At 39.2% G+C, this 22,576-nt stretch overlaps 1 protein-coding gene across 10 annotated transcripts in view; it reads right to left on the bottom strand.

Moving 5' to 3' along the window:
* The window catches only part of Sema6d (semaphorin 6D), a 558,298-nt gene that overhangs the window by 359,755 nt on the left and 175,967 nt on the right, over positions 1 to 22,576 (bottom strand). The window lies entirely within an intron of this gene.

Here is a 22,576-nt window from a genome sequence, read left to right as displayed (position 1 = left end):
CAGTGTACAATTCCCCGTTCCCACAGAAAGGCTGTGCATAGTACATGTCTGTAACATTGGTGACAGAGGAAGGGACAGAGATAGACTTACCCAACATCCTAGTCAATATGTGAGCCCTAGGCCCAGTGAGGAGACCAGGATGGTCTACACACACACACACACACACACACACACACACACACACACACACACGCACACTTCATTGGATCAGACTTGAGAGACTCTGATGTTCCAAGCCATTTCCTGATTAGAGGGCACAGGACTGGATTGTCTATGCATCCAGGTTATCTATTTGCTCTAAGGTAACAGACACTAGTTCGCTTATTTTTTACAGGTGACATAAGCACATACATACATACATACGTACGTACATTCATATACCATCTGAGATATTTTAAAATTAGAACATAAGTGCTTAGTCCTTCTGATATAGGTTTGTGTTATAGAGGCATATGACTATTCATGATAGCTTTCTGATGAAAAAAAGAAGACATCATTCTTACATTTACCATCTGCTGAAATTTTTAAAGGAATAAATATACTTGATTTTTGTTAAAGTCAAAATGATGGAGCAATATTAAGGATGAAAGTTTTCACATATAAGTTTGGAAGAGTTCTTGAGCCTTCCTTCCCAAAGATCCTTAATCAGGGATCTGGGATGGCTCCAGGAAGAAAGCATCCTGTTGTGCCTCACCCAAAGGGCCAGCTCATGACTAAGCAGTGAGGCCACGTTGAGATGCGGTTGGTGAGGACGCCCTTTTCAGTGAAGCTGCCGCCTTGTTGTGTTTGCTGATTTTGCTAACACAAGCTGAGCTCCGAATTGAGCAGGAGAGTTGGTTAGGAGGCATCAGCTGTGGTACTTAAAAGGGAAACTGGCTGAAACCTCTGCCTTCAAGAAGACAGGGAGAGTCTGTGTGGGAGGCAGGGTTGATTCATGCTGGTTGCAGCTGTGCATTGAATAAGTGATATTATGAAATCTAAGATGCAGACACATATACTCTACCACATACACGTACTGTCATTATCACACATGCTCCGCCACATATCCATACTGTCATTATTTAGCCAAAACCTTGAGTAAGAGTGTTTTGCATGAGGGACTTGAATCTCCTCTTCCTCAGAGAGGTGGTAAAGCTCATGGGTTCATTCATTTTATGGATGTTCATCGCCCACACCAGAACGTGCAACTTCTCATCAGACTTTTAAGTGGACTCTTCTTCACAAGTGTTAACAGTCTGTGGCTGACCTTGGGGCATTAACTGCAATCTTGTTTCTGTTTCCACTCACACAACAGCCTTAGACAAATGCCATCAATCTACGTCTACACTCCACCTTCCCTTCTATGAAATAGGAACAGAGACCTAGGAAATTCTGAGTATAATGTCGGCTTCAGCATCCTGGAAAATGCTAAGAAAATGGGGATGTGGATCTAGCCAGTATCTGTGTCTTGGCATGTGCTCTTGGCTAATGTTATGTGGCAGGAAGTGAAGTCCAAAAAGCCATGATAGTATAGTTACTGCAACATCAAAGGTTGAACTCAGAATTTCAACTCATATGCCAATGCATACTTCATTCTAACCAATAACGTTTTACAGCTCTATTCCCAGCACACACTTACTCGCTGACCAAGGAGTTTTCCTGGCAGGATTTTCTTTTCTTGGCTGACAGAGGAATACAGTGTGTCCTCTGGGGTTCTCTCACAGATTTTCTCAGGGTTAGAACATATGCCCAGGTCCCTGGAGGTTTGTACTCCCACACACACACAGCTGTACAGCACACAAGGAAAAACTATATACAAGCTTAAAACATACTCAGCATTTATGAAAATACTCTGGGGTACCTTCAGATGTGTTCCAGGGACATTTCTATTACCAAAATATTGCTAGGTTATTTTCTGGATCCTTCCCTGGACTCAGATATTAATGTTTTAAGTTCATCACAGATCCTCATTTACTTGTCCAAATTCCAACACTTGGCAAGTACACCTTGCAAAAACAACAGATACCCCTTGTGTTCCTGGAGAGAACAGTCTTATGGGAACCAAGGAGTGTATATTAGGAGTGATTGGGGGGCATAGGAGCCCCAAGAGACAGGCCCATGCTTCCTGAGTTGTCCTCCTTGGAATCTTTAAACAGGTTAGGTGGTCTACCTGTTCTCTTGGCTTAAATCAGTTTATCCAAATCACTTTTGCTGTCTTTCCTTATTCTTCTAACCATTCTTTGCTTACCAAAATGTTACTCTCCACTAACAACCAGATTATACTCAGCACTCTTGCTCTCCTACCAACCCTAAGGATATACACAACAAACCTCTTATTGATCTCATAGTGCTGAGAGTAGAATAATTGTATATATATCTACTGATGCTGAATAGTACAAAACAATTAGCTCAGCTTCATTTTGTAGGCAAGAAGATATTTATCCAAAGAGAAGTCAATGAGTGATTGGTTAAAAAAGTTGCAAATGAAAAGGAAGACAGGGTGGACAGAAACATTAGATTATTGGGTCTCCTGTTCCTTGCAAGACACTGTTAAATATATGCATATATATGCGCATATATGATATGTGCATATGTAGTATGTATAATGTATATATGCATATATAAGAATATGATATATTATTACATCTAGTTCTCAGAAAATCTTACTCAGTAGATAAATTATTGTCCCTAATTTACAAGCACAGTAAGTAATTCTCAGAAAGGGTAACTAGTAAGATCACTGTAATATGAGAAATGATATTAAAAGGTCCCAGTATTGGGAAGGTTCAGATCACTGATCTAAGTCATCTAAAATGACAATAATCATCACACTCTGTGGCTATTTTTTTTTTACCTTAGTGCATAATACATGTATTATTCTCAAGTACCATTAAATAGGATGTGACAACATTCATTTGACTTTTTATTTTATTTTTTGGTAGTCTTTTTAAAGGAATGGCCAACAGAAGTACAGTTATATTCAGAATAGACAGTGTAACCTAACACAGATATGGAGTTGTTCCTCAGTGCCCACTGTGGATTGATTCCAGCAGCACCTACAGGATGTCTAACTCTGTGGATCTCAGATCCCTTAGCTTTGATTAGAACTTACATGTAATAACCTCAGTATGTAGTAAACAATGTATAGGTTACTTATAATACACAAAACTCTATCTCTTTACAATACATAAAACCCCTAACCATAGGTTACTCTATAATACATAAAATTCTGTGTAAACCATTATTTAAATGCACTGTTTGTAGAGTAAATGCCATAGTCTATGTTCAGAAGAGAGGCATGTTTTCCCCCATATTTTCAGTTGGTTGGAATGAGCCAAGAACTTAGAACCCATGGATATGGAGAGGCAACTGTACAGGGTGCAGAGTTAGCAGAAAGAGGACAATCCACACATCTATCTCCTCACTGAGAGCTACCTTCTATGTGCTTTTGTGAGTGAGAACATTTGAGCCATCCTCACAGCAAGGGCCCAAGCATGCAATACATGATAATTAGCAACTTTGGCCATATTATATATAAGGTATCCAGCATTGCTTCTGATTAACATTGCCATCCTTTGCTTCCAGACCTCAGTACATAGTACTCTGTTCTCTGTAGCTGTTTGAAATGTTTAGATTGTTCATGTAAGTACAAACATTCCATATTTTACTAATTCTGACTCTTTTCACTTGACATATGTACAGGTTCATCCATGTAGTTACAAATGAGAAAATTTCCTTAGTTTTAGGGCTAAATAGTATTTATATGTAATGTGTGAAAATAAAAATAACATATATATACACACTGAACATATTCATCATCAGGATAGATCAGATGGAAATGTTTATGTCACAGTAATCTGGCTGCCTCACTTTGTCACCATTTTTCCATATAGACTGTTTTCTTTCCTTAGTTTCTCTAATGGTAGATGAGGGTTACTTGCCTATAGATGTGAAATATTGTATGTTACATATCAATAATCTGGACACTCACACAAACCTTTTTCTAATTTTATCTATGAGGTCATAAAACAGTAAATTAAGGGCTGCAAAGAGAAGAGAGGAAAAGAATGTCAAAGCACTTTCTTTTCAACAAGCATCTCTCAAGGCTTCTTGCACAGGCTGTGAGTAAGCCCGCACTCTCTGAATCGGTTGCTGCAGGGCATGCGTCTCTGCATACATATGCATAATATCCTTTTCACACTTTGGAGCTAGCAGATGCTGCTTCTGCTCTGAAGGTGTTTGGTAATCTACTCAAAATCGTGAGGACTCATAACTCATTTATGCAAGTGTCACACCCCTCTAGATGACATCTCTTGCTCTAAAGAATGATTGAGAGAACCAGGGATTGGGGCCAAAACATGACAATGAGCTGCTAGCAGGAGAGCAGCTTCCAGGAGGCCTCCAGCTAGATGAGGGGATGGCTCTAGTCAAAGGAAGAGCAAACTCAGGCAAAATAAAGGCAAAAACCAAGGAGGCAAGAAGCGTCATGGTCTCAAGGATTGATTCTGTTACTATGAAGAAGTCCCTAAGCATTTCCTCACTTTACAGGTAGGTGGATATATAACCCTATCCTGGACTCTCTATGCTAGGGAGTACTAGGCCACAATACAGCTATTCTGCACACTTGACTTCTAAAATTACTTAACCATTGAAGGTGGGAGAATAGGAAAAGTATATGTACAAATGGGGCAAAGTGACTGAAGATGTGACCCTGGGTCTCCCATGGTAGTCTGTAACAGGTTCTGACCCTGGATCTCCCATGGTAGTCTGTAACAGGTTCTGACCCTGGATCTCCCATGGTAGTCTGTAACAGGTTCTGACTGTGTTCCCTTGACCATGATCCTCCAATCAAATCCTTTACAATTGATTCTCAAACTTCTGCTTTCATAATACCAAGCTCATGGCACCTCTCCCTCCTCCCCTGAGGCTCCTAATAGTGTGAGACACCATGCCTGTTTCTTAGAAGAGTTATTCTGTCCCTATTAGCCCTGGCCACAGGGACTCTTTCATCCCAACAGTACTTTCTTTTCACCATGTTGTGGCCTTGTCTCCACTTCTAGAAAAGCTTCTCCCTTCTCTGTGGGCATGTTTTCCATGGGCTCTTTGCAGAAACAGCTGCTGTTTCAACAGCAGGGTGAAGTCATTCTTATGATACCATATACATGCCTCTACCTGACCGCCTAACACCCTGCCATGGACCTCTGTTTTACTCATTTCAACTCATACAAAATACAGATTTCCAGAGAGTAAGAGCAATGCCTATAAAAGTACCTTCCAGTCCAGAACACTAAGCAATGTGCCTAGCTGATCCTGGCTTTATAAATACATAGCCATTGAAACAAAGAGCACATGATTAATTTCCTTTTCATAACATTTTAGCAAAGCAGCTGAGGGCCTTCATCCTTCTTGATGCTACTGGGGAAGCCTCCCTAGAAGGTATCAAGTCAGAGTTCTGATCTATTATCTTCAACCAAAAATCATTCATCATCTTTGGCAATTTCTTTCTTTCTTTTTTAATTATTAATGGCAACCCTCTGGATTGCTCAAGCTCCCCTGGGTTACTGTGTAAAGGGTCTGTGATTTCTGATCACACTGTCCTGGATTGAAATTTTGACTAGTCACCTGTCATAACCAAAGTTGGTAAAAACTGAGAATCAAGGTGAAATTTAAGTCCTTCTATGGTAAAAGGAACAGAACAAACATACATACCCAACAAACCTGTCCTGAAGAGCAAGCTGATTGTGGCTGTCAGGATCACTCAAACTTCTCTGGAAGTACAATGTTAAATTTTAATACTTAAGTCTCCTTTCCTTCCAATTCTAGGCCTGCAGAGTAGAGATCCCTCATCCTGCATAGGGTTTTTCTACCAGCATCATTTGGGGGAGATTCTCCACATCCTCCTGAAGCAGTGCTTCTTTTATGAAGCATTGCTGTTATTTGGTAGAAGTGTGTTTTCTTTCTCAAGAGTTGTGGGGCCCAAAGGAGTTAGGGTGGAATGAATGAGAATGGACCCCACAGGCTCATATACTTGAGTGTCTGCTTCCTAGTTGGTGGAACTCTATAGGAAGGATTAGAAAGTGTGGCCTTGGTAGAGGAGGTGTGACACTGGAGATGGTCATACTGCAGCCCACAGTAGGCTCATCCTCACTGTCTTTTCTACTTCCTTCTTGGCTCTCAGCACCAACTCCAGCACCATGCTTTCCTGCCTGCTGCCAAGTTAATTGCTTTCTTGTATAAGTTTCCTTGGTCATGGTGTCTCTTCGCAGCCGCACGGAAGTATGTAAGACAGGAACTGAGAGCCACTTCTGAGAACCACGCTAAAAATGTTGCTCTTGTTCTCACAGTCATGATTCTAACTCAGGCCTTAAATTTCACAGCCTGAGAGAGGTTGTTTCAGCCTTCATAGATGACATTCCTATTTAGTGGATTTCTTCACATCAACACATTCTGTTTGCAATGGCAACAAACATCTCAGAGACTTCAGAAATGTAGGGTGACCTGGTGATAAAACCAGTAGCCAACTATGCTCAGCTAGCCTGCCAACCACACATTTCCCCACCTCCCAGGAGTATCATGATACCTTGTCCCTCTCTATATACATTTAACTGTGGGAATATGTTTTGGAGGTATCTTTTCTCCCCACACCCTCCTTCTCCAACACATAGAAATTAATTTGGATCCACTCTCCTTCCCTGTAACCACCAGTGTGTGATTTTTAGCTCCATAATCAAATCCATCACATTTTATCACCAGTTGTTACTTTATGCACCTTACTGATGTATCAGATTGTGGATTCTCTAAAGATAATATTTCCTAATGAATTATGTTCCCCCCACAAGGTAGATATTTACAATTATTTTTTATTTAACTGAGTTGAATGAGATGGAACAGACATGAAGCCCCATTCACATTCCAAGTTATTACCTTGCTGTGGCCGATCTAAGGTGTGTGTAGGGTATGTCTATGTAGTAAATGTGCTTTTTATACTTCTCCTTTGGACTTCTTTTCAAATAGAGATTATACAATAACACATTTTCACAGTTATAGGTCAAGTTAGTACAAAAGCTAGGAAGGCTGGGCAAACTCTCCAGCCAACACTGGAATTATGGAAACAAGCCTTTTGTTAAAATGCTTTGTTTATTTCTAGTCACGATTATCTAAACTTCTTTGAGTGAGCTGAAAGAAGGTAATGTCCATTTCACTAAAACTACTTGGTTGACTAGCCTGGACTAGCCTACAGTGCATAACTGTGTTTCTTGAGATATCGTAATAATCATATGCCCTTATTCCTGTCTGCCTGCCTCCTTATTGGATGTAGGCTGGCGTTACGCTCACACATTCATTCCTGGGAAGGAAGACTAGGCTATTGCAGTAGCAGGAATTTGTGGTTCATGCCTTGATTTGATTATTCACTTATTGAACATTAATTGGCCCTTTGCCTTATGTTAAACAATACAATACCATGTATAAGAAAAGAAAACGTTGAAGCTTAAGGAAATCTCATGGGCTAGGGAAAAGATGGAATGTAAACATGAACAAAACATGAAATAACAAATTGAAACTTTACACGTGTATGCATGTAGAATGCTAGAGGAGGGGGGATGAATGCAGATGAGGGCCGACCTATACTAATTTCCACTTCCAGGCTGTGTGGGGAACTAAAACGTACTCACCATAGCCATCTCAGTCAGGTATCTCACAGCCTCTAAGAATTCACAAACTGATCTTTAGAAGACTGCTACCCCCGTGATAAATAGTGTCTATTGTGGTTATGTGAGCAGCACTCAAGAGCAGGGACCTTGGTTCCAAAGGACTACAGTGTGACCCAGTCACACCCAACATGACCAACTCTCTAACATGGAGCTTCTTATGATACAGTGTGCAACTGCAAAGGGAACAGGGTGAAACACGTCCTAGAAGGACCTCAGAAAGAATGGTGCCACTCTGTGCTGAACATTAATGACCCACTCATGTGGCTGCTTAGATCCAGGCTACCTAGAGTGGACACCCCATTCTTGATCACAGCCGTCACAGTCATAACCATTAGCATATGAGGCTGTAGCTATTATGCATTGCTGTGATCAGAACCTAAGGACCTTGCTCTAAAGAATGATCAGAACTCACAGTCACCAATTCACTTATCATTATTAATTTATGAGTTGTTTACATTCTGGGAGCAGAGAAACAAGGATAAGAAATGAAAGTTATCTATGCTGAAGGGCCTGTACTCTAGTGGGAAAGATAGACAATTAGAAAGAGAAAAAAAACCGACTATTAAGCTATGGGTTTTCATTACACAGATACAAAAACATCTAATTTGCCTAAAAGGTAAGAAGTAACTGGAAAGAATAATTTGAGATGATTCCTGTAGGATGAGCAGCAGTTATCCTTGTTTGTTTTCCTTCCTTCCTTCCTTCCTTCCTTCCTTCCTTCCTTCCTTTCTTTCTTTCTTTCTTCCTTTCTTTCTTTCTTTCTTTCTTTCTTTTTTTCCTTTTTCTTTCCTTCCTTCCTTCCTTCCTTCCTTCCTTCCTTCCTTCCATCAGTCTCTCTTTCTTTCCTTTCTTTTTTCTGATAAAGATTTTCTTATTGTGATTTATGTGTATTTGCCTGCATGTATGTGTGTGCACTATGTGTGTGCAGTGCCCTTGGAGGTAAGAACAAGGTGTTATATTCCCTGGAACTGGAGTTACAGACAGTTGTGAGTCTCCATGTGGGTTCTCAGAACTGATCCTTAGGTCTTTGCAAGAAGAGCAAGTTCTCTTAAGCCCTGAGCAATGCCTCCAGCCCCAGAGTAGCACCAATCTTCTTAATATCCAAAGTGGAAAGGACATTGGGTAGGAGAAGAATTGTATATGAAGTATTAAAGGACATGGAAAGAATAAAAAGGAGAATGCAGCTGAATACCAGCATTTATTGCTCTCAGGTTCCTAACTACTGTGGATGCAATATGACCAGCAGCCTCCTGCTTTTCCTGAAATCTACCCCAGTCATTGTGGACAGCATAGTCTAGAATGGTAAGCTACAACGAACTCTTCCTTCCATAGTTGCTTTTGTCAGGTGTTCAGATGCAGTGAGAAAAGCAACTACTTCACAGTGTGAATACAGGTTACAGAGTGTAAAATAAATAAATAAATAAATAAATCCAGTTTTTCCTCCCAGCCACTTAGTTCTCAAGAATAATGAATCTGAGAGTAATTATTATTACTAAATGCCTTGGCCATAAGCTTTGGTTCATTTGCTGACTAGCTCATAACTTATTTAACCCATTCAAACTAGTCTGTGCTTTCCACGTGGTTAGCTATTTCTTCAGTCATGATCTGCTTCTTGCCCAGCATTTTCCTTAGCGTCTCTCAATGTCCTGCTCAAATCTTTCCTTTATTCTACCCCAAGTTCAGCTATTTGCTGGTTTACATTTGTCTCCTCAGCATTCCTGGGTGAATCTCCCACCTCTTTGACAATTTCCCAGAATCCTCTTTCTTCCTGCCAGTGTCTTACCTTTTATTTCCTGCCTCAGCTCACGGGCCATAGGCTTTTTTTATTGACAGGTGATGCTTATAAGAGATTCTCTCTACAACAGAGACACAATATGCTATGGGAATTGGGTAAGAAGATGTAAGGAGAAATAAAATTTAGGAACCAGAACACAGAAACTGGGGTTATGCTCAAAAATTTCCCTTGACAGCTTTATTATCTTTTCCAAATCTTTAAGTCACCACAATGTAAATACTAACAACACTGATAAATTTTTATGATTTAAGTGTGAATTAAATGATTCCAGACTTGATGCAATGCATGGCAGGTGTCAAACACTCAAAAGGAGAATGTACAATCATTTGTTCTATAAGAAATGTAGGGTGATAATAGACTTGGACATCAAAATAAAGTCACCATATGGTATAGAGACACAAGACAGGAGATAATTAACAATTAACAGTAACAAGGACCGCTAATACTGACAACTTAGTGTATATTAGACATGATGCCAAGAGTTTTGAGCTTTTAATTTAATCTGTTCACCAGTCCTACAAGGTAGGCTGCCAATGCTATGCTATGAGAAAGACATAGTAAATTAAATAATCTAAAATACAAGTCATATGTGACAGAAGGAGGGTCTGAACCCAGGTGCTTGGCTCCTGAATCTGTATGTTTTCCAGCTCCAGATATTCTGTGTGTGTTAGGAACTCCTAACAGAAGCATGCCTTCAGGATAATTTTAATTACATTTCTCCAAATCAACACCACCACGCCATGTGTATGTGCACGAAATAGTCTGTAGAAGGCTATCTAGATCGAAATGGCCAAAATGTGGATAGATTATATCAACAGAAAGTCAGACTCAAAAGTCTTAAGTACTGAAAACATGCGGATGTTTCCAGAATGCTGTCAACAATGGTGAGCCCATATTAACCTTTTGATTTATACTGACTCTGTTGAAGTAGCTTTCCATGGAAAACTCCCAGTGCCCTTCTTCAGCTTTGCAGGAAATGTCAGGGGAGAGTCAGAAAGGCTCTCACCATGAACTACACACAAGTAGAAGTTGTTGAATGATCTTTTCACAGGGGTCACCTAAGACCATTGGAAAACACGTATATTTACATTGCAATTCACAAAAGCAGCAACATTAAAGTTATAAAGTGGCAATAAAAATAATTTTATGTCTTGGGGTCCTGACAACAGGAGGAACTGTATTAAGGGGGTTATAGCCTTAGAAATGTTGAAAACCACTGGCCTAGAACAAGGTCTCTCAAGCCATGAAACCTTCCAGAAGACTAACTAGACCTCTCTAAGATGGTGTAGGAAAAGGGAGGGAGATCATAGCTGTGCTTCCAAATCAATAAAACCCAGTTGATGACCTAAGCAACGCCTTGAGCCCTTTTAAAGGCCTCCGATCCATTTCTTTCACACACACACACACACACACACACACACACACACACACACACACACACACACTCTAATATTCCCATATTACATGGCACTTTCATTGTCTGACTCACAGGCAGTCTCCTTCTCCTGTGCTCTTCTAAACTTCTCTGCTCCTGACATTTGTCTTTTACTGTCATTTCTCTTTGATCCTCCCCTTCAGTGAGCAAATTAATTCAATTATACTGAACATTCACTTCAGTCCTTCAGAGGCCAGTCTCTCCTTATAGGTCCTGCATTCCCAAGATAGCACACGAGCCTGGTTCAGCACTAGTGACAGGAACCTTTTTAATTTTTTCCCTTCTAACAATGAGATGGAATGATTGCAGGAGGACACACACTCAAACCATCAAAGGCAAGTGTTACTTACAGGTCTCAACAATTTGACAGGCTCAAAGGCATGCCAGGGGCATCAGCCAGCCAACTAAAAGGTCTAGTGGTCCGGATTAAGGAAGACAAGGGTTCAGTTTACTTCTTTACAGTTCTCAAGCCTTGAGTTTTTGCAGGGTGACAGGTGCCTTGGTCCTGATTAAAAGCAGATCATTTGAGCGGAGTTGTCATGAGAATGTTTACAACCTAGGAAGTTCACTGTGGGACTGAGGTCCCGAATGGCCTCCTCCGTGACCTTCAGCATCTCACTTAACCACCTTTATTCCCTCTTGTATTTTCACCAAGAAAATGTAGATAATTGATGAAAGAATAGAAAAGGCTTTTTTTTTAACTGACAAAATATATTGCAGTTTTAATTTTAAAGTCCCTTTGATGGGGCTGGAGAGATGACCTTGTGGTTAAGAACACTGGTTGTTCTCCCAGAGGACCAGGGTTCAATTCTCAGCACCCACATGACAGCACACACCTGTCTGCAACTACAGTACCAGGAGATCTAACACTCTCACACAGACATTTATGCAGGCAAAACACCAATCACCGTTTATGAAATAAAAATAAATTATTAAAATATAAAGTATCCTTGAATTTACAAATTATTCTTTATGACAAATTTCTGAAAGGAAGTGGCTCTAGTGTTCTGGCAGGGACTTTAGAACAGAGAGCCCAATGGCACTGGACAAGGTGTTTGTGCTATGAAGTTCTTCTGGACACTCTGGTTCCAGAGTCATTGTCTGCCCCACCCTACCACAGTGTACCACAGCAGCTTATCTCAGCCTAAAGGAATGGCATCAGGTTGGTAATTAAGCTACTCAGAACTAGCCCTTGCTACCAGAACTAAGGACGAAGTCATGCTACCTTCCAGTACCCTCTCCTTCCTTCCACTTGGAGTCCTCACACATGGCTTCACTTACATGAGACTCCTAGTATCTGATCTTTTTTCTGCTAACCCACACAACTCAATTCCATTACAATTCTTAGGCAAATCTTAGAGGTTCAGGGAAGAGCAAATGAAATTCTCTCTCTCTCCTCTCTTTCTCTCTCTCTCTCTCTCTCTCTCTCTCTCTCTCTCTCTCTCTCTCTCTGTGTGTGTGTGTGTGTGTGTGTGAGAAAGAGAGAGAGAGAGAGAGAGAGAGAGAGAGAGAGAGTTCAAGGATATTAAGAGAAAAGAATAAAGAAGTAAAACCAAAATCCCTTTATTCATTTGATGAGGCTCTAGCCCCTGCTCTAAAGATTCATAGATGAACAGAAGCTGGGGATTGGCTGCATGGAGTGGCCTTCCGTCTTCAGATAGTCTGAAAGGGCAGTTCACTCAACAGCAGTAAAGAGATCGGGAGCTAGCACCTGATCAGATAAAGAGAAAGAACATCTCTGGACAGAATTAAAAAGGCTATTTTGGGATATGTCAAAAGGAGGAGAGCGAGATTGGAAATGACTGCAAAGGTGATTACCGAGCGCACAAAGGACACTTCCGAAGTTCCGGCAAAGAAGGGAAGATTTCCTAATCATTCTTTAATTGTACTTCATAATTAGCCAAGTCACAAATGTCACAGCTGGGATTAAAAGATCTTTCAAAAGGCAGGATCTTAGCTCTGAGAGGGGGAATGCTGGTGTTTGGGGAGATGGGCTTGGTGCTAACATCCTTTTAATTTGTGAAATGACTTAAGGACTCAGATTTTATGATCATATGCATTCATAAGGCATAGTTTGAACGATAGTTTTTTTCTCTTGCATCTGTTTTTTGCATTTTTTTCTCCCCTTAAAGCAAGTGAAAAATAGCAAGGGAAACATTTTCAGGGGAAACAAAATCTCAACAAACAGACAGCGGGAATTGCTTTTGAAGCTGCTAAAGATAATGAATACATGGGTGTCAAAGTGACAGGGCAACATTTCAATGACAAACAGTAGAGCATCAGGACATATGAAAGTTTCTGAAGTAAACTGTTCCACCAAATATTCTTAATCAGTGTCATAGAAGGCATAAAGGGAAGCAAATTCCTAATACAAAGTAAACATAAATAAAATCACCTCTAGGGACTTTGAATGTGGTGTGCTAGTGTGCGAAGAGTTTTTGGAAATCCTTTTCTAACTGAATGGAGTTTCAGGAAAGTGCAAAAAAAAAAAAAAAGTGCCAATTTGAAATAACGTGTGCTTCTAGTTTTATCCTTTCTTTAATATTGCATTGGCTATTGTTATCTGTCAGGCTCTTTGCTCATTGATAGGGATGGCCAACAAATGGGAAGAGTGAGGGACTCACAATCCAAAGGACAAAGCCTTTTCCCACATACATGCTCTTTCTTCCTGATTTTTCTCTGTATAATTTAATTTGACAAAGGCCTCTCAGTAAAAATTCTCATGTAGAATAATGCCTCATTCTTATGTGTAGTCTGATCTATAAGCACAAAGACCCAGGTACCAATTGGGCCTCAAGAAACTCCTGGGCTGTCTACATGAAGGACACCTGTCTAAATAGGTGTGTCCAAACTGGAGTTGGCTTTTCTCTCCCCCATCCCCTTTCTTTTGGAGTCCTCACCAACTTCTACTTTAGTTTAAAGCCCTGAGTGCAAAGGGCTGATATTGCTCCTAGATTGGTATCATAGAAAATACAGGTAATATCTAGATAATAGGAATGGTTGAGGCTTGAAAAATTCTGCACTTGGCTTAATGTTTTTGCTTTCACTGTCCATAAATTCTTTGTCTTTGAATTTGTGGCCTGTGTGAGAAGTTTAGTGGGACAGCTGTATACATGTGATACAATATACACACGTGACATTATGGATATTTAGGACCTTCAGTAGCACAAGAGACTCCTTCTTTCTCTCTTGATTCTATAACAGAACATTGTAAAGGGAATGATTTATAGAAGAGAAGAAATTGTGGTAGGGAGGAAGTGTAAGAACACACCACCATCTGCCAGGGGCCTCCTGCTTCATCGTCCCTTCCAACCTGCCCTGCAAAGTCTAACCCACTCAAGATAACAAGATCAATCCATTCACAAAGTCAGGAGATCAGTGACCTAAACCTCTTAAAAGTCCCACTCCTTAGCCAGAGATGGCTCAGCAGATAAGGCTGATTGCTGACATTTGGAGAATCTGAACTTAATCCTTTGGGCCCCACGAGGCAGAAGCTGAGAACTGACTCCTGAAAGTTGTCCTCTGACTTCCACATACTTGAAGGCACAAGTACACACACACACACACAGGCACATGCACATGCACACACCTGTGCACACACATAATGTAATGAAAAATTAAGATGGCCCTACTCCTGATGTGGTCACAGGGACAATTTAATTTTTTTTTTTTGAGACAAGGTTTCTCTGTGTAGCCTGGCTGTGCTGGAACTCATTCTGTAGACCAGGGTGGCCTCGAACTCAGAAATCCGCCTGCCTCTGCCTCCCAAGTGCTAGGATTAAAGGCGTGCGCCACCACTGCCCGGCGACGATTTAATTTTAAGTCTTGGTGGAAGAATTCAGGCTATGACACACTCAATAGTTTTGCTTTGTGTTAGGTCCCTGTCTTAGTTCCTCCTTGTGAAGGAGTCCAGGTGGCAAGGCCATGAAACAGTAAGCTCCATGGTCAACAGCAGAATGAGAATGAATCCAGGCATGCTTACGCTCTGCTCACTTTCTCCTTGTTTATTTAGTCTTGGAGTCAATCTCAAGGGCTGGTGCTACCAACTTCTAGGCTGGCTCTCTCCACATCACTTAACATAATCAAGATAACCATTCACCAGTCATGCTTGAAGGCCAATGTGATCTAGACAATTCCTCACTGAGACTCCCTTCCTAAGGGATTACATCCAGTTGACAATTAAGCCTAAGTACATATCTACTGTTGTTGATATCCTTGTTCAGCTTCTGATTAGGCAGACAGGTTGGTGAGATTTCATGAGTACAGATTCTGATGATACTAGGAGACACCATCTCACAGCAAACTCCCTGACTCTCTGGCTCTTACAAGGTTTCCACCACCTCTTCTTCAAAAGGAGAGCAACAATACACAAGCTAAAGCAGCTAGGGAGAGATTTTGAGGCCCCAGTGCTGTACAAAGAGCTACAGGCAAGTAAGAAATGCTTAGAGTTGGGGAAATAGTCTTTCCTGGAAAAAGAATACCAATTGGTTATCTAACACCAATGGTCAGCCCTAAAAAAAATACATACAAATAATATTATACAGGATAAGCAAGTTATATTTGGGATATGTATGTACATACCCAGATATGCATGTAGTAGAAATCACTGGGAAAAAAAAAAATCATGAATTTGAAAGAGCAAGCAAGAAAGGGGGGATTTGGAGAGATGAAAGAGAAGGGGATTAATGCAATTATATTATAATCTCAAAAATAAAAGAAATAATAAAAAAATAAACTGAGCATCATGGTGGTGTAGTAAAATCCTACAAGTCAGGTGATGGAAACAACAGAAATCCCCTTTCCATAGTTGTGTAAGTTCAGGTCTGAGGTCAAGTGGCAACTATGGTGATGTTTGACAAGGGTCTTCCTCTAGGTGTACAGCAAGCTCTAGTGTCTGGATTATTTTTATTTATGTTTTGCATAAAGATGTAGGAGGCACAGAGGTCTTTGTGTTCATAGATAAGCACTAGGGAAACCTGGAATGTGCAGCACAAATGGTCATTCCTTCAAGTGATGGAACCCAATTCCTGTTATCCACCCACGGGAAGGAGCAGACATATTTATTAGCTGGGTGATCTTTGCACTATCTGTGTAGTAGAGACATTGCCTGAACCGTATCTTCGCCCAGATCCTTACCATGAATTTGTTTTATTGTTTGTTTGGTGTTTGTCTGTTTGTCTTGTTTGTTTTTTCAGTCAATCTATAGAATCCATCTTTATGGACTTTACAAAGAATTTTAGAAATGTCTGATCTGTTTTTAGCTTATTTTTTCCCTCAAGGAGATTCATTTGTGCTTTGTAAACACAGAATTAAGTTAACTGTCACTAGAAGAGTTTTTGTCAAATTGTGCTATGCTTAAATATGCTTAAAATAAACCACTTGGAGTCAAACTCTGGCATTTGAAACAACAGTGGCTTCTGAATTGTGTTGAGCCCAACTGCCTTCTTGCCAGCCAGTAGGTCACAGATACGCCCTCATAAAGGAACTAATCCCAGATGGGACTTTTATTCTAATCACCTTATTTCAACCTCATTAGGGCCCCAAGTTTCTACCTAGGCTTGATTGTGTGTGGTTTCTGGGGTAATGCCAACATCACAGCCCCATAGAATATCTCATTTTATATATCAGCATTTTGCAAATAAGATTCAGGCAATGTGGACCATAACCCATGCTTCCTTTGTACCCACACAGTATTCTACAATGCATCCCATTTCTTTTCCTAACTTTCTTCTGCATTTCTAATTGATAAAACCATACATTTAATCTTCCTGATCAAGTCCTCTTGTCTAGCTTGCCTAAACTTGGTGGTACCCATTGCATCCATCTATCTTCTACAAGTTGGCCCTTCCTTGAGAACTGTACAGGCCTTTGCTGACTTATCTATATTCTCTAGAGTGTATGCTTTCAAAATATTCATTTTCTTTAGACTATACAATAGTTAATGAATAATTAATAGAGCATCATTTTCTTGTAAAAGAACTTTATTTGACTTTATTTATGTGTATGTGAAGCTGTGTATTCACATGTGTGTTTGGATGAGTCACAGAGGTCCGCCACCAGTCATGGATGCTTAGAACCAAACACAGGTACTCTGCAAAAGCAGCAAGCACTATCAAACACTGAGTCACCTCTCTAGCCCTCCCTCCAGCCTTTGTGGTACTGGAGAAATGTCCAGGGCCTTCTCAGGCTGGGCAAAGGGAAACGGGTTTTGTCATCTCTATAGAACCAATTTAAGAGATGTTGCATGACAAAGTTATGCGTTGAAGGATGTGATTGCTTCATTTAACTTCTCCACTGATGACAACTTTTTAATGACATTTTTAAGCTCACTCCCCAGGAGCAGAAATATTTTTGAAATCCCAAGAGTATGTTCTTCCCTGGCACAGTGCTTATAGGAACAATGATGTATATTTCCTAAGGTACAACTAATTGAAGCATTTCATCTTTCTCATTTCCTGCGTTTCAAAGTACCTATTATATATGTAATTTTACAAATGAGATACACTGCAATACCACACTTTTCTGTATTTGGGTATGTCATTATTTCCCAATTTTTTTTAAATGCCAAGGAATACAATGCAGATTTGTGGTACAGTATCACAGAAAAATGTTCTTAAAAAACAGCAGTGATGGTTAATGAAGTCTGGTATAAAACGGGATGAAGTCTTAAGACATGAAGGATTATTCTTTTCTTCACTTAAAAACACAGACTTCCTGGGTTGCCACTTCACAGTGATGTCTTAATATTCGCTCATTTAATTATGTAAATCGTCAAAGAAGGCTGCTGTTTATGGTAATTTGCACTTGTGGAGGTCTGCTTCCCAAGGTAGGCTAATTTAAATCAAATTATAACTAAGGGAGATTTACCACTTGTTGATACAGACAGATAGTCATTTATAACTCCACCAATAGGCTAGAAAGACTGCAGGATTTCAAATGTGAGGTAAGGCTGTAGTGATCCCACTGTGAAAGGCATCAGCTGAGATGCTATGGCGGGATTTGGGATTTCTATTGATGTCAACAGGAACTGAAGTAGCTGCCTTTATGGGCAAAGTGATTAGTGAACACCCTTACTGACCCTTACTACCTCCACATTCAGCCTTTTCTTGCAAATAGAGTTGCAGCTACTCTCCCCAACTCATTCATGCCCTTTTTGATGAACATCCAGCCTCATTCAGAATCTGCCCACATTTTTGTTTCACAGCCATACAAAATGCTGAATGTAACTGAGAAATGACTATTGTAAACCACTCAAGGGTGTATGTGTCCCAAGTCTCTTCTTTTTTTCCTTTCAATTAAATGGGGGGTAAGCATTAATGATGGTCTATTTTAGTTTGAGAAACTAAGCATAACCAAATCCATTCTTTGTTTTAAGGGCACATTTGTCACACAATGAATTCCCTCTTTAGTTAATGATACTGACCCTGTAGACTTCAATAGACCATGAGAAGCATACTAGGATTGAGGGCACCAGGTCCTCTTTGCTGCAGGCATGACAAGGACCACAACTTAGCTTTGCCAATAAGGAGAATGTGAGCCTAGCAAACTAAGCCAGAGATTGCACTTAAGTACATAGACATAGAAGAAATTTCCCTAACCTAAATAAAGAAATGTCTATAAACTTACAAGAAGGATGTAGAACACTTAATAGAGTGGAGCAAAAATGAGAATCCTCCTACCACATAATAATCAAAGCACTAAATGTATAGAACAAAGAAAGACTATTAAAATCCACAAGGGATAAAGCCAAGTAACATAAAGGCAGACCTATTAGAATTATATCAGCCTTTCAACAAAGAATTTAAATCCCAGAAGTGACTAGTCAGATATCTTACAGTCTCTAAGAGATCACAGATGCCAGTGTAAACTACTATACCCAGCAAAACTTTCAATTACCATAGACAGAGAAAACAAAAGATTTAATGACAAAAATCAAATTTGATTAGTATCTTTCCACTAATCCAGCTCTACAGAGGACACTAGAAGAAAACTCCAACACAAGAAGGGTAACTACACTCAAGAAAACACAAGAAATAGATAATTCCACACCAGCAAAACCAAAAGAAGAGAATTACACACACATGCATACACACACTCACAAGCTACCACCACCATCATCAAAATGACAGGAACTGACAATCATTGGTCATTAATATCTCTCAATGCAATGGTCTCAATTCCCCTTTTATAATAGAGTGAATATTTAAACATAATCCACCATTCTACTACATACAAAACATACACTTCAGGATCAAAAGTTGACATTAACTCAGAGTAAATGTTTTCTAAGCAAATGGACCCAAGAAACAAGCTGGAGTAGCCATTCTAATATATAAAATATACCTTCAATCAAAAGTAAATCAAGAGAGATTTAGAAGAACACTTCTAAATATTCATCAAAGCAAAAACCACCAAAATGACATCTCAGTTCTGAACATCTATGACACAAAGGGACAAACACATAATTCATAAGAAAAAATGCTAAAATTTAAATCACATCTAACCCTACACATTAATAGTGGGAGACTTCAAAACACTACTCTCACCAATTGGCAGATCATTAAGATAGAAACTAAAGAAAGAAATATTGAAAATAACAGAGGTTATGAATCAAATGACTCTTAACAATATCTACAGAACATTTCACCAAAACACAAAATATTATACCATCTTCTTAGTATCTCAAGGAATCTTCTTCAAAATTGACCATACAAGAAATTTGAAATAACTTATTGTATCCTGTCTGAGCACTAACTGTCTTCATAAATAAATTGGAGAGTTCTCATACTAACAATTTAAAAGTATACCTGAAAGCTCTAGAAAAAAGAGGAAGAAGAGGAAGAGGAGCAAGAGGAAGGAAGAGGAGGAGATGATGATGATGATGAAGAAGAAGGAAAAAAGGAGGAGGTGGAGGAAGAGGAGGAAGAAGAGGAGGAGGAGAAGAAGAAGAAGAAGAAGAAGAAGAAGAAGAAGAAGAAGAAGAAGAAGAAGAAGAAGGAGAAGAAGAAGGAGGAGGAGGAGGAGGAGGAGGAGGAGGAGGAGGAGAAGGAGAAGGAGAAGGAGAAGGAGAAGGAGAAGGAGAAGAAGAAGAAGAAGAAGAAGAAGAAGAAGAAGAAGAAGAAGAAGAAGAAGAAGAAGAAGAAGAAGACGAAGAAGAAGAAACAGCAGCAACAAGCATATCCAAGAGGAGTAGACAGTGGGAAATAATCAATTAGAAATTAAGAGAAAAATAAAAAGAATCAATGAAACCAAGAGCTGGCTCTTTGAGAAAATCAACAAAATAGACAGACCCTTAGCCAATATAACCAAGACAGAGAGTCAATATCCAAGTAAACAAAATCAGAAATGAAAAGGGAGACATAACAACAGACACTGAGGAAACTCAAAGAATCTTTCAATGTTGCATCAAAAGCCTGTACTTCACAAAATTGGAAAATCTAAATAAAATGGATACTTTCTAAACACATATAACTTACCAAAGTTCATCAAGATCAGCAAACTATGTAAATAGTACTCTAACCCCTAAGGAAATAAAAGTAGTCATTAAAAGTCTCCCAACTGAAAAAAATAGCTAAGGGCCAGATGGGTTTAGCACAGAATTTTCTAGACTTTCAGAGAAGAGCTAATATCAATACTTATCAAACTAATCATCAAAATAGAAACAAAAGGGACATTATCAAATGTCCCTTTTATTTTATTCTATGAGGCCACAGTCACCATAGACTACACAAAGCCTCAACAAGAAATAAGAGAATTTCAGATCAATTTCCTTTATGAACATTGATGTAATAATACTCTATATAATACTAATAAAATTCTAATTAGAAATGATTCCAAGAACACAACAATGACATCATCCAATATGACCAAGTAGGCTTCATCCAAAGGATGCAGGGTGGATTCAATATATGAAAATCCATCAACATAATCTACCATACAAACAAACTGAAATATAAAAATCATATGATCATCTCATCAGATGCTGAAAAAGCCTTTTACAAACTCCAACACCTCTTCATGTTAAAAGTCCAATTGCTTAGGGATGCAATGTACATACCTAAACATAATAAAGGCAATATATAGCAAACCAATAGCTAACATCAAATTAAATGGAAATAAACTTGAAGTTATTCCAGTACAATTAGGAACAAGTCAAAGCTGACAATTCTCTCCCTGTCTCTTCAATATAGTACTTGAATCCTATCTAGAGAATTAAGAAAAGTAAAGGAGATCAAGGGGGAACAAATTGGAGAGAAAGAAGTCAAATTATTGCTATTTGTAGATAATCTGATAGTATACCTAAGTGACTTCAAAAATTCTACCAGAGTCCTTTTACATCTGATAAACACTTGCAGCAAAGTGGCTCGATACAACATCAATGCAAAGAAACCAGTAGTCCTCCTTTATACAAAAGATAAACCAGATGAGGAAGAAGTTAGGAAAACAACTCCCTTCATAAAAGCCACATTAGTATAAAATATTTTGGTATAACTCTAACAAAGCAAGTAAAAGACTTGTATGATCAGACTTTCAAGTCTCTATAAATGGAAATTGAAGAAGATATCAGAAGATGTAAAGAACTCCTATGCTCATGGATTGATAGGATTAACATATTGAAAATGGCCACCTTACCAAAAGCAATCTAACAGATTCAATGCAATTATCATCAAAATTTCAACCTTTATAGACCTTGAAAGGATTTTTCATTCTCAACTTCATATTAAAAATAAAAAAAAACAAGGATAGTTAAATAATCCTGAACAATAAAAGAACTTCTGAAAATATCACCATCCCCGACTTCAAGCTGCACTACAGGGCAGTAGTAATAAAAACTGCATGGTATTGGCATAGACACAGACAGATTGATCCATGGAGTCAAATCCAAAACCCAGAAATAAGCCTACACACTTCCAGACACTTAATTCTTGACAAAGAAGCCAAAATCATACAATGGAAAAGGGAGAGAGAGCATCTTCAACAAGTGGTGCTGGTCTAACAGGATGTTTTCATGTAGAAGAATACAAAGAGATCCATATCTATCACACTGCACAAAACTCACGTCCAATTGGATCAAATACTTCAATGTAGAACTAAATCTAGTAGGACAGAAATTGGGTAATAGCCATGAACTTATTGGTACAGGAGACAACTTCCTGAACAGAACATCAACAGTTCAGGCACTAAGATCAACAATTAAAAAGTGAGACCTTAGGAAACTGAAAAGCTTCTGAAAGGCCAAGGACACCATCAATGGACAAAATGATACCGTACAAACTTGGAAAAGGTCTTCACCAACCCAAATCTGACAGAGGGCTAATATCCAAAATATATAAAGAACTCAAGAAGTTATACACCAACAACCCAAATAACCCAATTAAAAATAGGGTACAGATTTAAACAGAGAATTCTTTACAGAAAAATCTTGAATAGATGAGAAGCACTTAAAGAAATGTCCAAAGTTCTCAGTCATCAAGGAAATGCAAATCCAAACAACTTTGGGATTCATATTTATACCATCAGTATGGCTAAGATAACAAATCTCAATGCACAACACATCCTGGCAAGGATGTGGAGCAAGAAGGACATTCCTCCATTACTGGTGGAAATGCAACCTTGTGCAACCACTCTGGAAATCAATCTGGTAGTTTCTCAGAA

Source organism: Mastomys coucha, unplaced genomic scaffold (genome assembly GCF_008632895.1).
Source record: "Mastomys coucha isolate ucsf_1 unplaced genomic scaffold, UCSF_Mcou_1 pScaffold15, whole genome shotgun sequence".
NCBI classification, from domain to species: domain Eukaryota; kingdom Metazoa; phylum Chordata; class Mammalia; order Rodentia; family Muridae; genus Mastomys; species Mastomys coucha.
This window is presented reverse-complemented; position numbering and strand designations above follow the sequence as displayed.